Source organism: Lissotriton helveticus, chromosome 7, assembly GCF_964261635.1.
Source record: "Lissotriton helveticus chromosome 7, aLisHel1.1, whole genome shotgun sequence".
In the NCBI taxonomy this organism is placed as follows: Eukaryota; Metazoa; Chordata; class Amphibia; order Caudata; family Salamandridae; genus Lissotriton; species Lissotriton helveticus.
The window spans coordinates 1,373,467,560-1,373,484,135 of NC_136068.1; positions in this window are offsets into that span (position 1 = coordinate 1,373,467,560).

Genomic DNA, 16,576 nt, shown 5'->3' on the forward strand with positions numbered 1-16,576 from the left:
CTTACAGCCGCCTGGTGACCCATTTTTACTGGCCCAAAATGCGCAACGATGTACATAACCACTGCCGCACCTGCCCGACATGCCAAGCCAGCGGAAAGAGCGGGGGGAAGGTGAATGCCCCGCTCCAACCTTTTCCAGTAGTGACCACCCCCTTCGAGCGAGTGGGAATAGACATTGTGGGGCCCCTGGACCCTCAAACCTCGCAAGGGCATCGCTTCATACTTTTCCTGGTGGACCACGCCACCCGCTATCCTGAGGCCATCCCCCTCAGAACCATCACCGCTCCTGTGGTGGGGCGAGCCCTGATGGGGATCTTCTCCCGAGTAGGATTCCCCCGAGAGGTCGTGAGCGATTGGGGCACCAACTTTATATCGAAGTATATGCGGTCCCTGTGGCAACAGTATGGGGTCACATATAAGTTCACCACCCCGTATCATCCCCAAGGGAATGGACTTGTGGAGCGGTTCAACCGGACTCTCAAGGGGATGATCCAGGGCCTAGAAGAGCCACTATGACGCAAATGGGATGTCCTGCTGCCCTGCCTCCTGTTTGCCTATCGGGAGGTACCCCAGAAATTCCTGGGGTTCAGCCCCTTTGAACTCTTGTACGGACACCCTGTCCGAGGTCCGCTCAGCCTGGTCAAAGAAGGCTGGGAAACTACAGTCCAAGACGCACCACCGGATGTCTACCGGTACTTCCTGACCCTCCGAAACCAGACTCGGAAGTTCCGGGCCCTTGCGGAGGCCAACCTGGAGGCCAGTCAGGAGGACATGAAACGCTGGTATGACCAGAACTCCTCCTCCATCGAGTTCGAGCCGGCCCAGCGGGTCTGGGTCATGTCCCCGGTCGTACCCTGTGCCCTCCAGGACAAATGGTCAGGGCCCTTCAAGGTGATCGAGCGCAAGAGCCCCGTCACTTACCTCGTGGACATGGAGTCTCCTCGGAACCCCCTCCGGGTTCTGCACGCCAACCGGCTCAAACCTCATTTCGCCCGCACAGAACTGAGCCTGCTGCTAGCTACCGACGATGGGACCGAAGACGACTCCGAGCCCTTGCCATACCTCCTAAAGTGCACTGAGAAGGACGGCTCGGTCGAAGGGATCTCTCTCTCTCCCGACCTGACCCCCGCACAGCGCCGAGACTGCCAAGAACTGTTGGGACAATTCACAGATCTGTTCTCCCTCACCCCCGGGGTTACCCAATGGTGTGTCCACGATGTCGACACCGGGAACAATCAGCCAGTACGACACCGGGCCTACCGGGTCCCCGACCGAGTTCGGGCCTGCATCCAGACGGAAGTTACCAAGATGCTGGCCCTGGGGGTGGTCGAACCCTCCGACAGTCCCTGGGCCAGCCCAGTTGTCCTGGTCCCCAAGGCCGCCGCACCTGGCACCCCGCCAGAACTCCGGTTTTGCGTCGACTACCGGGGACTGAATGCTGTTACAAGAACCGACGCCCATCCCATCCCCCGGGCCGATGAACTGATCGACCGCCTGGGGGTCGCCAAGTACCTCAGTACCTTCGACCTCACCGCCGGGTATTGGCAGATCGGCCTCACCCCTGGCGCCCAGGAGCGATCAGCCTTCTCCACACCCGACGGCCACTTCCAGTTCAAAGTGATGCCCTTCGGCATGAAAAACGCCCCGGCCACCTTCCAGAGACTAGTAAACAAAGTACTGGCGGGGCTAGAAGACTTCAGTGCCTCCTACCTAGACGACATTGCGGTCTACAGCCTCCACTGGGCCGAGCACCTGAAACACCTCTGGGAAGTCCTGACAGCCCTCCGCCGGGCCGGGCTAACTGTGAAAGCCAGCAAATGCCAGATAGGCCAAGGGTCCGTGACCTATCTGGGACACCAAGTGGGGAGCGGCCAAGTGGCTCCCCTCCAACCCAAGATCGACGCCATCGTAGCCTGGGAGCCCCCGGTCAACCAGACCGCCGTCCGAGCCTTCCTGGGGCTCACTGGGTACTATCGGCGTTTTATCAAGAACTATGGGAGCATTGTGGGGCCCCTCACGGAACTGACCTCGAAGAACCGGCCCCAGAAAGTGCAGTGGACACCCGCGTGTCAGGTGGCCTTCGAGACCTTGAAAGCAGCCATGTGTACCGCCCCTGTGCTCCAGGCCCCCGACTACAGCCGAGAGTTTGTGGTCCAGACCGACGCCTCGGAACACGGCATCGGGGCGGTCCTGTCGCAAATTGACTCCGAGGGAACTGACCATCCTGTGGCCTTCATCAGCCGGCGGCTGCTGGCCCGAGAACAGCGATGGAGCACCATCGAGAGAGAGGCCTTCGCTGTCGTGTGGGCCCTCAAGAAACTCAGGCCCTACCTCTTCGGCACCCACTTCCGGGTGCAGACTGACCACCGGCCCTTAAGGTGGCTGATGCAGATGCGTGGCGAAAATCCGAAACTGTTGCGATGGTCCATCTCCCTCCATGGCATGGATTTCACTGTGGAGCATCGCCCTGGCAGCGACCACGCCAACGCTGATGGCCTGTCCCGGTTTTTCCGCCTCGACGAGGAGAGCCCCCAGGAAGATGGGTGACTCTCCCCGCCTTCAGCTGGAGGGGACGTGTGTTGGACACGGCCTCGTGGCGTGGTCCGACCCCTTCCGCATGGAGGGCCCAGGACGACATCGGCCCTCCATTTACCTACTATCGACCCCCCTGACACGCACATTCACGAACCATCGGCGAGAGCAGCCTCCCCGGCCACCTACAACCCCTCCCGGGTACCCCGGCGGAACCTGCTCGCCAACGCTGTCAGCCTGGCAACCTGACCAGGCCACCCTTTCCGGCCGGCTCCATCTCGGGCCATCACGACCCGAACACGTGGCCGCAGCCATCCCGGGCCCCGGCCCCAGCAAAGCCCCGACATTGAGGCACCAAGATCCTCCTAGGTGGTAAAGTGGCCACTCGACAAGATCCCGGAGGAGGAGAGTTTCGATGGGCCTCCAGCCGCCCCCGGACGCCTGGTATCAATCGCCCTCCAGCCTCCCTGGGCGCTGGCTTCACCCCCCTGCTGGGTGTCTGGACACCTTCATCCCGGCCCCTCTGACCCCCAGGCGAGAGGGTCCGGACATCAAAGCCCTCCAGTCCTATATCTGGGCCAGCCCTGGATTAGGACGGCAGTTGTATCTGGAGTCGAAGCCCTGCTGACCTCGTAGCGGCTGATCCTGATCCGAACTCTTGCACCTGGAACCTTCGAGGCCCTGCTGACGCTGTCGCGGCCTGACCAAACTGAACCACCTTCAAGGCCCTGCTGACGCTGTCGCGGCCTGACCAAGCTGAACTACCTTCGAGGCCCTGCTGACGCTGTCGCGGCCTGACCAAGCTGAACCACCTTCGAGGCCCTGCTGACGCTGTCGCGGCCTGACCAAGCTGAACCACCTTCGAGGCCCTGCTGACGCTGTCGCGGCCTGACCAAGCGGAACTACCTTCGAGGCCCTGCTGACACTGTCGCGGCCTGACCAAGCTGAACTATCTTCGGGGCCCTGCTGACGCTGTCGCGGCCTGACCAAGCTGAACCACCTTCGAGGCCCTGCTGACGCTGTCGCGGCCTGACCCCTTGAACTATCCACGCACCAGTGGGTGCCAAGACTGTCCCGCTACCCCCTTTTCCCCGAGACCACGACTTTACGGATCCCTCGATCCTTGCCCGCTATCCTGCCAAGACCTTGCTTTGATTACTTATATAAAGATTCTTGTGAATATCCTTCCTGTGTGACGTCTATCTGTAAGTAGTGTGATTGCTCTGCTGTTACGATTGTAGGAGAGAAGCCTCGCCAAGGAGGCCTCCCTACGGCGCTCGGCCTGTTCCAAAAAGAGAGGTGGGTCTCGGGGCGAACAGTCAGACACCTTCTGTCTCCCCTGGGGTCGCCTTTCCAACATCTGCACTCTGCACTCACTGTCACTCTGAACTCACTCTGCACTCACTCTCACTCTGCACTCACTCTCACTCTGCACTCACTCTCACTCTGCACTCACCGTCACTCTGCACTCACCGTCACTCTGCACTCACTGTCACTCTCACTCTGCACTCACTCTCACTCTGCACTCACTGTCACTCTCACTCTGCACTCACTGTCACTCTGAACTCACTCTGCACTCACTGTCACTCTGCACTCACTGTCGCTCTGCACTCACTGTCGCTCTGCACTCACTGTCGCTCTGCACTCACTGTCGCTCTGCACTCACTGTCGCTCGCACTCACTGTCACTCGCACTCACTGTCACTCGCACTCACTGTCACTCGCACTCACTGTCACTCGCACTCACTGTCACTCGCACTCACTGTCACTCTCGCACTCTCTGCACTCACTGTCACTGTCGCACTCACTGTCACTGTCACACTCACTCTGCACTCACTGTTGCTCTCGCACTCACTTTGCACTCAGTCTGCACTTGCACTCACTCGCACTCACTGTCACTCGCACTCACTCGCACTTACTGTCACTCTCGCACTCTCTGCACTCACTGTCACTGTCGCACTCACTGTCACTGTCGCACTCACTCTGCACTCACTGTTGCTCTTGCACTCACTCTGCACTCAGTCTGCACTCGCACTCACTGTCACTCTTGCACTCTCTGCACTCACTGTCACTGTCGCTCTGCACTCACTCTGCACTCACTGTCACTCTGCACTCTCACTCTCGCACTCACTCTGCACTCACTGTCGCTCTCGCACTCACTCTGCACTCACTGTCACTCTCGCACTCACTCTGCACTCACTGTCGCTCTCGCACTCAATCTGCACTCACTCTGCACTCACTGTCGCTCTCGCACTCACTCTGCACTCACTGTCGGTCTCGCACTCACTCTGCACTCACTGTCGCTCTCGCACTCACTCTGCACTCACTGTCGCTCTCGCACTCACAGGCACTCGCACTCACTCTGCACTCACTCTGCACTCACTCTGCACTCACTGTCATTGCACTCACTCACTCTTGCACACACTGTCACGCTTGCACTCACTCTGCACTCTCACTCTCGCTCTCGCACTCACTCTGCACTCACTGTCGCTCTCGCACTCACTCTGCACTCACTGTCGCTCTCGCACTCACTCTGCACTCACTGTCGCTCTCGCACTCAATCTGCACTCACTCTGCACTCACTGTCGCTCTCGCACTCACTCTGCACTCACTGTCGGTCTCGCACTCACTCTGCACTCACTGTCGCTCTCGCACTCACTCTGCACTCACTGTCGCTCTCGCACTCACAGGCACTCGCACTCACTCTGCACTCACTCTGCACTCACTCTGCACTCACTGTCATTGCACTCACTCACTCTTGCACACACTGTCACTCTTGCACTCACTCTGCACACACTGTCGCTCTCGCACTCACTGTCGCTCTCGCACTCACTGTCACTCTGCACTCACTGTCACTCTGCACTCACTGTCACTCTGCACTCACTGTCACTCTGCACTCACTGTCACTCTGCACTCTGCACTCCCTGTCACTCTGAACTCACTCTGCACTCACTCTCACTCTGCACTCACTCTCACTCTGCACTCACTGTCACTCTGAACTCACTCTGCACTCAGTCTGCACTCGCACTCACTGTCACTCTGCACTCACTGTCGCTCTGCACTCACTGTCGCTCTGCACTCACTGTCGCTCTGCACTCACTGTCGCTCGCACCCACTGTCACTCGCACTCACTGTCACTCGCACTCACTGTCACTCGCACTCACTGTCACTCGCACTCACTGTCACTCGCACTCACTGTCACTCTCGCACTCTCTGCACTCACTGTCACTGTCGCACTCACTGTCACTGTCACACTCACTCTGCACTCACTGTTGCTCTCGCACTCACTTTGCACTCAGTCTGCACTTGCACTCACTCGCACTCACTGTCACTCGCACTCACTCGCACTCACTGTCACTCTCGCACTCTCTGCACTCACTGTCACTGTCGCACTCACTGTCAATATCGCACTCACTCTGCACTCACTGTTGCTCTTGCACTCACTCTGCACTCAGTCTGCACTCGCACTCACTGTCACTCTTGCACTCTCTGCACTCACTGTCACTGTCGCTCTGCACTCACTCTGCACTCACTGTCACTCTGCACTCTCACTCTCGCACTCACTCTGCACTCACTGTCGCTCTCGCACTCACTCTGCACTCACTGTCACTCTCGCACTCACTCTGCACTCACTGTCGCTCTCGCACTCAATCTGCACTCACTCTGCACTCACTGTCGCTCTCGCACTCACTCTGCACTCACTGTCGGTCTCGCACTCACTCTGCACTCACTGTCGCTCTCGCACTCACTCTGCACTCACTGTCGCTCTCGCACTCACAGGCACTCGCACTCACTCTGCACTCACTCTGCACTCACTCTGCACTCACTGTCATTGCACTCACTCACTCTTGCACACACTGTCACTCTTGCACTCACTCTGCACACACTGTCGCTCTCGCACTCACTGTCGCTCTCGCACTCACTGTCACTCTGCACTCACTGTCACTTTGCACTCACTGTCACTCTGCACTCACTGTCACTCTGCACTCACTGTCACTCTGCACTCTGCACTCCCTGTCACTCTGAACTCACTCTGCACTCACTCTCACTCTGCACTCACTCTCACTCTGCACTCACTCTCACTCTGCACTCACTCTCACTCTGCACTCTCACTCTGCACTCACTCTCACTCTCACTCTGCACTCACTCTCACTCTCACTCTGCACTCACTGTCACTCTGAACTCACTCTGCACTCAGTCTGCACTCGCACTCACTGTCACTCTGCACTCACTGTCGCTCTGCACTCACTGTCGCTCTGCACTCACTGTCACTCGCACTCACTGTCACTCGCACTCACTGTCACTCGCTGTCACTCGCACTCACTGTCACTCTCGCACTCTCTGCACTCACTGTCACTGTCGCACTCACTGTCACTGTCGCACTCACTCTGCACTCACTGTTGCTCTCGCACTCACTTTGCACTCAGTCTGCACTCGCACTCACTCACACTCACTGTCACTCGCACTCACTCGCACTCACTGTCACTCTCGCACTCTCTGCACTCACTGTCACTGTCGCACTCACTGTCACTGTCGCACTCACTCTGCACTCACTGTTGCTCTCGCACTCACTCTGCACTCAGTCTGCACTCGCACTCACTGTCACTCTCGCACTCTCTGCACTCACTGTCACTGTCGCACTCACTGTCACTGTCGCACTCACTCTGCACTCACTGTTGCTCTCGCACTCACTGTCACTCTGCACTCACCGTCACTCTGCACTCACTGTCACTCTGCACTCACTGTCACTCTGCACTCACTGTCACTCTGCACTCACTGTCACTCTCACTCTGCACTCAGTCTGCACTCGCACTCACTGTCACTCTCGCACTCTCTGCACTCACTGTCACTCTCGCACTCACTGTCACTGTCGCACTCACTCTGCACTCACTGTTTCTCTCGCACTCACTGTCACTCTGCACTCACCGTCACTCTGCACTCTGCACTCACTGTCACTCTGCACTCACTGTCACTCTGCACTCACTGTCACAAACACGTTGCTCGGGGCATTTGTTGACAAAGCAAAGCAGTTCCATTAAGTGTCAAACAGGTATGGAGCAGGTTTGCTTTCCCATGTATGTCTGTATTTGAGGTGAGTTGCATGAAAAAGATGCATCACCTTATCAAAGAGGAACTCCAATAGCCCCCAGCACCTCCCTTTGCCAGGAGGATGTGAACTCCTACACAGAAGCAGGGCAGAGTCCTCCATGCTGGGCCCTTGGCCCAGGATAGAAGGAGACGCATTCTATGGAGAATGACAATGTGCTAAATGGGGACCCTGCCCCAGACCTGACAAACAACACCTACATCTGACCTCGGGAATTTGTCCTCGGGCCCCAGAGAATAAATCCGACCCTGTCTGAAGCCTTAGGCCGGTCAGCAGGTCGAAAGCAGCAGGGCCGTCATCCCATGCGGATGTCAACAGTGGAAGTGCGCAGTTTTTCTGTCGACCTAAACTTCTACCGCGTGTCCCCTCCACTCCAAAATCTAGGGGGGGAGGGGATAAATCCCTTACGCTTCCTGTTCCCATCAACGAAGATAGTCAGAGCAGTCACAACAGACACACATACACAAGCAGTCACCGAGCAGGAGCTCACACAGACGTGTAGGCGCACACAAACCGGCGGTGTCACCAGCAGCATTGAAGTTTGACAACTCGTCTGGACATCATTTAACAATAGTATTAGACAGGGGGCTTCTTGCAGACAGTCAAAGGGCCTCGAGAAGAACCACCCATAGGTCCCCGACAGACGTTCGTAGTCTTTACGGTCTATGGGGGCGGACATTTCCAGTGTCCTGCGGATCCTGCTTTGGAGGTGTTTATGGGATGGGGAAAGAGACGAACACCCCCACCCCCACCCCCACCCCCCGCCTTTTTTTTTTTTATTCAGTCTTGGTACACGCACTCTTCCTGCGCGCTGGGTTTGCCCTAGTTGCCTCCAAGTTATGAGCACGAGGGGCAAATATGAGTGTATCCAGACCATTCAATCCTTGGCCTCTATTTAGAAACAAGAACCTCCCACCGCGCACCCCCCCCCCCCACACACACACACTTCTTCGGGCAAGAAAGTCGTGCATTTCCAGGGAATTCCAAGGTTAGGAGACAGAGACGACTGCTGACATGACACCGTGCCAGCCCCTCCGCCTCGCCTCCTCCTGCTCTTCCTCTTTTTACCTCACCGGATCGTACCCGCAAGAACCTTATCTGTTTTGGGAGTCGCTGGGCCTCAACCCTCCGCACTGCCAGATGTTCCTCAATGCCACTCCCTTGCCTACATGTTTGTTGTCCCTGGCCCTTCGGATTGTGGCAAGCCCTCAGCCCACCCTCCCACCCACTCTCACGTGACCAGCCCCTCTGACCACCCTCCTACCCACCCCTCCAGAACCCAGTTTGTCCGCCCAGGTTCCCAGTCACGTAGCAAACGTGACACGAACTATAGCTTAAGTGAAGAACATTGCCTACGAAAGTCCGCGCTATATAAAATTGCATAAATAAATAAAAAAATAATCACCAGTTGCACACACTAATTTTGTTATGCACAGGCAGATTAAGTGATTTGCTCAGAATCACAGGCTGTTGAGCGTCCCTGCCGACATTCGAACTCTGTTCTACAGCTTCGAGGTTGACCGCTGTAGCCGTTAGGCCACATCCTGGTAAACCTAACCTCAAAGGAGCAATGTTTTTTGCAAATAATATTTACAACACAATATTTACGTCAGGTGATAATTTTGTTATCGATACTCTGACATACAACCAATCTAGTGCCGTCCCGTTAAATTCCTGTAGGACTAAAACAGGCCCCTCCAGTTGATATTAAACACAGCCGAGACGCAAGAACACAGAAAGCGTGTTCATGGATGGCCCCAATAAAGCAATGTATGCCATACGCAATAAACGGCATCTCGGTAGGATTTTGTCCAAATGTTCCATCTGCTTCAAGGCACCTCTCGCTCATATGGTGGCCGGGTCTCACTTTGCGTATGTCATTGGTTTGCATTTCTTTCCTGTGTGTATGCCGTTAGTGGGTGAAAATGTAAATGGAGCCCTCCGCGGTGTTGTGGCCTACCACGCCAAGCCAAAGGCAACGTGTGGAGGACAGAGCGGCCTCGACGGCTAGGGTACAAGTCAACAGCAAACATTGAAAATAGATATATTTTGCCTTTAAAGCTCTTTGTGGTCTTGTGCTATTCAGTTGACCGCATTTGAGCCTCTATTCCTAGGTAGACGCTGAGATGTGGAAGGCTGAAAGACGATTACAATAAAGAAGAAAATAAGCAATTTTAGAAACGACGCCAGAAACTGGTCAGTAATGACTGCTCTTATAGTGTTCCAATGTTTACCGCACTATATTATTGCACTCACGCTGTATTGGAATATATCGGACACGTCTTTGTTTGTAGGCCTGAAGCCTCCCTGTGGCTGGCACGTGACGCTGTGTCACTCGTACCTGGAAGGGGGGGGGGCATGACGGAGGTCACTCCGACGATAATGAACTCCAGCACACCGGACCCCGCGCAGGGCTACAGGACGGTGACGAGTCCTCATCAATTATCCCTCATTGGAATCCATGATGCGTGGCCTTTGTACTCAAATCAACCTCGGCAGCAGAAAGGCTACGACCATACAATACCGCCTCGGCCGACAGCCGATTATTACAGCAGCGGGGAATAACACACGGAGTAAGGCCCCCAGAGCCCGTCAGAAGAGATAATAACGAGGCGTACTCAAGTACCACCCACAGACGGGTCATAATTACACACAGATCACCCAAGACAACGCCATCTGTGCAGCGCGCATGCAGCACGCGCGCTCTCCAAAGGGGGTGTTTTCTCCGTGTCCGCCTCTATTTTGCAGTCCTTTTCATACTGCGGTGACACAAATTATAAAGTGTTGTGGCAGCGCTGACACCGCCTCCTGCGCTCCGGCACAGATACCGCAATTCTGGGACTTTCTGAAGAGCGCCCAGGCACCCAGAGCTCGTGCAGGTGCTGCAACACCACAAGACCGAACTTGGGTCTGGGAACAACCTGGACGCTTCCTGCAACACCAGAAGACCAAACTTGAGTCTGGGAACAACATGGGAGAGCAGGAAGGCGGGTGCCCTCAATGCCGGACCAGATTCGGGGGCGTTCCCGAGAATCGGCTTTCGGTTGACGTAGCCAAAAGGGAAAAATTCTCGGGAACGCCCCCGAATCTGGTCCGAGATTGACGGACAGAGCCTTCTCCCAATGGCTAGCCTCCATTTATGGAGCTAGCCAATGGGAGGAGGGGGCGGATACCCGACCCCACAGAGAAATTACATAAGATTTTGCTAGCGTATGCGTACTTCGTACGCATTGCCGAGGCAAAACCTAAAAATGAGTTATTGATTTAATCAATTTTAATGTGTATTGTTTAGTCATGTTTATGAATGTTGACAATTAAACATGGCCGTTTTACACCCACTCCTTCTCTGATGTATGAATTTGATTGTGGGTTGTATCCTCTGATTTGGCGGGCGGGGGAGCATGCTGGGGGGTCCGGGCCCTATTGGATGGAAGTGGCTAAAACGATAAGGGATTTTACTGCGAGGTGACATCCACTCTGGTATTTGGAAAACAACGTGTAATTAAAAAAGCAAATGAATGCAAAGCAACTGAAAAACAATATCACCTTTTATCACCAAGTATTCCTCTCAAGTTAAAGTTATGCAAAATATTTTAAAAATGCAATATTTAAAATACTGCCAGACAATTCTTTGATGGAAGACAAAACAGGCCCATGCCAGAGGGTTACACTGCTAAATAGTCCATAAAACCTTGCCAAAACAAGCACCCTTGTTAATACAAGCCCGAAAGTGGTGCTCATGCAAGAGAGGGGGGAGCAGGAGGTGAGCCTGGGAGTGGTTTGTTCGTGCTTGAGCAGTCTGCTCATTTTCAAGCACACACTCGTGCTTGTGGTGCGCCGCTGCTCGCTCCCGCAAGGTGGATGTCGCCACAAGCAGGTGTGTGCTTGAAAATGAGCAAAGCGTTGGCTAAAGGCCCTCCTATGCAGCGCATGCGCGCTGCGTAGGCGATACCTAAAAACAGTTGTTTGTGAAGTTCACAAACAAATGTTTTTTGGGTATAAACACCACATGCCGTGTTTTCAGTTTAATGGCAGCAGAACCCTTTGTTTAGATTTAGCTCACTGTAACCTGAGCATGGCGAGCAGCATCTAAAGATAGGGGCGTTTCCACTATTAAAGTGAAAGCCTGGTATGGGGCGTTTTCACTGGAAATAAAAAAAAGTTTTCATAGTGCGGCGACTAAAGTTAAAGCGGACCGCACTGGTAAATTAAATAAATAAAGAAGTGCAGCAACTATACTTAAAGCGGAGTAAACTGCCAAAGTAAATAAATAAAGAAGCGTGGCTGCTATAGTTCAATAATGGGTCTAACCTGCTGAAATGCAAAGAGCAGTGCAAAGGATTGACAGGTCTGTGTGACAATCAGGAGCAGGGGAGTGAGCAGCCTCCTAGGTTTATCCCAAGAGACCTGTGCCACAGACGTTTTAAGGCATGGGCAAAGTGGGCAATTGCCCCGGGCCCACACCTTCCAAGGGGCCCACTGAGAAACTGATCTTTGTTAAAATGTAACATATAATTTATTATTATTTGGCTTGTGGACTTTAATTAGCAGGAAATGGTTAACAAAAACCAGATTTGTTCCATATAGGGGCCCCTTTACTATGTTTTGCCCGGGCCTCCAAAATTCTTAAGATGGCACTGGGTAGTGCAGTCCGTGCCACCCTGGAGCATTTGCTCTTGGTGCATTTACCAGAAAGTGATGGCGAGTCTAGCAGTGGTTACCGCACATTTGTATGTTTGTTTGCCAAGTGCGCATTATATATAATAAATAGGCTACATTATTCTGCATTGCAAATAACTGATTGCACCGTGGGGGGCTACGTTCGTTCGGCGTTGCATTTAATAAACTGTTTAACCGGGCACCAGATGGACTAAGGATTAAAGGTGTTTAGGAGCGTAAATGCAATCTGATTTGTACGAATCTTTAAGCCCACCTCTTTCTTTAGATGTCCAAACATGAAATAAAGCAGTTGTTGGGCCGACCGCACATGCGCAATATTTGCCATGTTGCCGAGTTAGAAACAATGAAATCTGAATCTAAATCCCAGCTTCGACACTAGAACACATGCATGATCGTGGGCGCCACCTCGCAGTTCCCGTTGACATTTTCTGTCGGAACCATTGCCTCCCCAAAATTTAAACACTTGCATTTAATTCAGGCGAAAAAAAATCCCAAGAAATTATGTCAAACTCCCAATCGGCAATTGTGAATAAATTTGGCTTGCGCCTCTGATTCACGCTCCAAAAACAGAGGCGATTCGGTCTCGGTGAGGGCAATGAAAATGTATTCGTTCTACTAGGTAGGTCCCTTGCACAAACAATGACAAATACATGTAGATTACAAAATTGAAAATGATAGTTCGGTGGTTTAAGCGCTCACTGCCACATGCTTTGTCTATCCTGCAAACTGGCGGTTCGAACTTTTGAAAGAGTGACAGCCTTTCATTTTTTTGAACAATGTAATAGTGCCATTCAGTTGAGAAGTGAAAAAAAACTATTATGTCAGTATCAAAAGACCATTAGGTGAATTGTAAAGTGACTCCTTTAAGGAGGCCATCCAGCGAAGTGCTTCATTGGACAAAGTAAGCCAGTTACCTGCTCGAGTGGAACACTTGAATAGATCGGCCACTCACAGGGACAGACCTCTGGACTTTGACGCCTTCCTGCCGAGGGCCGGCGTCCCGGGCATCGGATCTTTAGGCTGTTAATTGTTCCGCTCGTTGGCTAATTGCTCTGGCACCTTATTAACAAATGCCAAATCCTGGAGTACGGCTCTTAGCTTCATTTCAGGGCTGCCATCTTAGAAGCTAATGAGTGGGGGATCATCCGGGTTAATAGAGGGCAGCTTAAGTGTCCTCCAGCCCACAAAGGGAGACCCCGAAGCGAAGGCTATTTGAAGGGGGTGGGAGGGGCAACCACTCGCACAAAGAAAGTGGCTGCTGCCTTCACGCAGCGAGAAAGTTGCAGCGGGGGACGCAGGTGGCTAATTTGGGCTAATTGCGGCCGGCATGGGTCAGGGCCCGGAGCCCTAGCTGCAGCTGGGTCAGGGCGGCATCCATCACTGGGCCCTTCAGCGAGCCTGGGCCTGGCCGGCCTCGGGACAATGGGCGCACAATGGCGGAAGGGGCAGGCTGGCCTGGCTTGACGCACTCCATTGTTCTTTCCGGATTCCTGCGCGTCGTTTGTTTGGAAAGGTCTCCAGGACGGTGCATCGAGGACTCCACAACAGTTCTCCCTGGGGGCTGCCACTGGCTCGCTAAGAAGGCTCTCACCACTGTATTTCATCACTGGGGTGTTTATCTGGTACAATTCCCAATATCTCCTCTTACAGTGATAAAATAGCTGGCACTTGCACATGGCTATCGCCCATGGAAATATCTGGCCTTAGAGCTAAAACTGGGCCTATCAATCTCGGTAAATCTAGGAAAATAGTGAAAGAAAGAAAGAAAGATAGATCGATAGATAGATAGATAGATAGATAGATAGATAGATAGATAGATAGATAGATAGATAGATAGATAGATAGATAGATAGATAGATAGATAATGAAACATCTCTTTGAAGAAGACACAGTCTGACACAGGTATCAGCAGCTTGTGAACTTGGGTCAGGTGGGACTCTGGAGTCAAACACAGACTACCGACAGCCAATGGCTTGTTGTCATAATGTAAGTTCCATGTGTATATTGAACAAAAAGTGTTATGTTATCTTACAAGGCTTTAAAATAACCCAAAGTCAGTTATTGGTGTTGTTCGGTTATTATGAGCTTGATGGATGAACACGAACAAATTAAAACTCAACGCAAACAAAACGGAAGTGATCTTTTTTGGTAAAGGCCTCCCTCCACCCTCAGAGCTGTGGTGGCCAGCGGAGATGGGACAAGCTCCCTCACCCAGCCAATCGGCAAAAAATCTGGGAGTGCGGTGGGATGTCAGCTTGTCTTTTACCTCGCACATTCAGCAAGTAGTTGGCTGCTGTTTGAGTAAGCTGAGGAATCTCCGTAAGATTTTGCGACTTCTACCAGAGGGCTGTCGAAAAACAGTAATCCATGCCACAGTGATATACAATTGTGCTCTCGCTACTACAAAAAGTATTACAAACAGTACAATGACTGATAAGTGTTCAAGGAGACAGAAGCAGATTCTTTGATGTGTTCTTGATACAGCAAGAAGTTGGTTTATTCTCTCCAGATTCAAGGATTGTGATACAAAGCCGACACGTGTTTCGTCGTGTACAGTTGAGTCAACACGACTCTTCAGGGCTGATGATACAAGAGTAACACATACAGAATCAGTAATGCCGTAGTCACATACTGCAAATGGTGACAAGGTGCAACCAACATGCAGTAGTAGCGTGCATCTGAGTTTGCACGCAAAGGTATCGTGTGGTAGTGATGTCAACAAAAAAACTAGTGATTTGTGTCACTCCAAGGCTGTGAGTGATTGCCCTTGGGTGATGGTGCACAGTCGTGAGGTCTAGTAGCATAACGCTTCGGTGTTTGAACATGTTTAGCACAGTACACGGTGATCTCGCACTCCGAGGGTTCATGCAGTAGTGAATCAATCAAAAGTCCAAATTGGTGAGCTGTTGTGTGGTGGTATAAGTGAGGAACTATAGCGGTAACATTGACGTGGTTTGCCGGCGGTGTTTATCCGTCGTGTTTGTGGGCAAGCAAAATGATCCGTTACCGCGCACGTTATGGAATTGTGTGATTGGATAAAACATGCTAATCTCTCTCGGCGTTATGGGTTGTTTACCTTGAAAATTGGGATGTTCGTGGTGCTTGTAGTTAGATATGGTCTACTATCCATGTATTGGACGTAACTTGTCGGAGAGAGACTAAAGGAAAAAGTATATATAAAAATAGGGGGATCATTAGAAAAGACATACTAAAGGGGAGAAGAGCATCTATTCTGTAGGATAGATGGCGGACAAAAAATAATAAGGTATTCTTACCACAGTTAGAAACTGACTACACAGAAACGGTCTGTTCCTTTGAGATAGTCACGTAGAAATTGCTCAAACAATGGCAGTCTGTCAATTGAATGTCACACAACTATGTGTTTGTTCACTCTGTGTGACAGGGGATCGTGGAAAGAAATTGAAAAGAGAAAAAGGGGAATAATTCAAGTGTATTCCAACAACAATGCGCACAAATAGCGTCATGTTACACAAAGGACGAATTGCTATCTTAGAGGAGTTAGGTTTGTAAAGCACAACCTATAAGGAAGTGCATGACTTTTGGTATGTCAAGTTTTTCCCGCTTTAAAGTGCATAATAGCGCATTGTTATACATGGACATAATGTTCACTTTTAAAGAGATAAGTCTCTGAATATCTAGGTTTTTAAAGAGTACATTTTATATGAAGTACCTGACTTCTGATATACCGATTTCTAACCGCTGAAAGCGCATGATAGCGCATTGTTAAGAGGACATATTATTTTCTTACGAAAAGAAAGGTCTCTAGAGTACTGTGGTAAGAAGGTACCTGGCTCCTGGTGTGTCAGGAGGTAGCCGGGAGGGGATCCGTCTTACTCAGGATTCGCTGGAGACGGGTGCGTCTCTCAAAAGGCGATGCGCTGAAAACGGTAAAATATGAGCGCGTGTTAGCAGATGGAAAGCCCAATACCGAGGGCTTTAGAACAAAGCCGTGGTACCAGCAAGAGTTTGTTGCCGGTTACCTGTGTTCCGAAATCCCTCCTCCTGTGGTTCCCGGTCGCCGTCTCTCTGTACGGACACGTGACCGGATGGGAGGGATTAATTTGTAGAAAAAAGTAGTAGACATCAAAGATGTTCACGTCGCCCGTAGTCTTGAAAAACGGGTTCGCCATCTTAAAATGGCACCAGTATATCTAGACATATATCTATTTGGTCTTGTGAAGAGGTTGTCTCAGTAAAAAGTAATTTCTGAAAAGGGGAACTCGTAGTGTTTGAGCCCG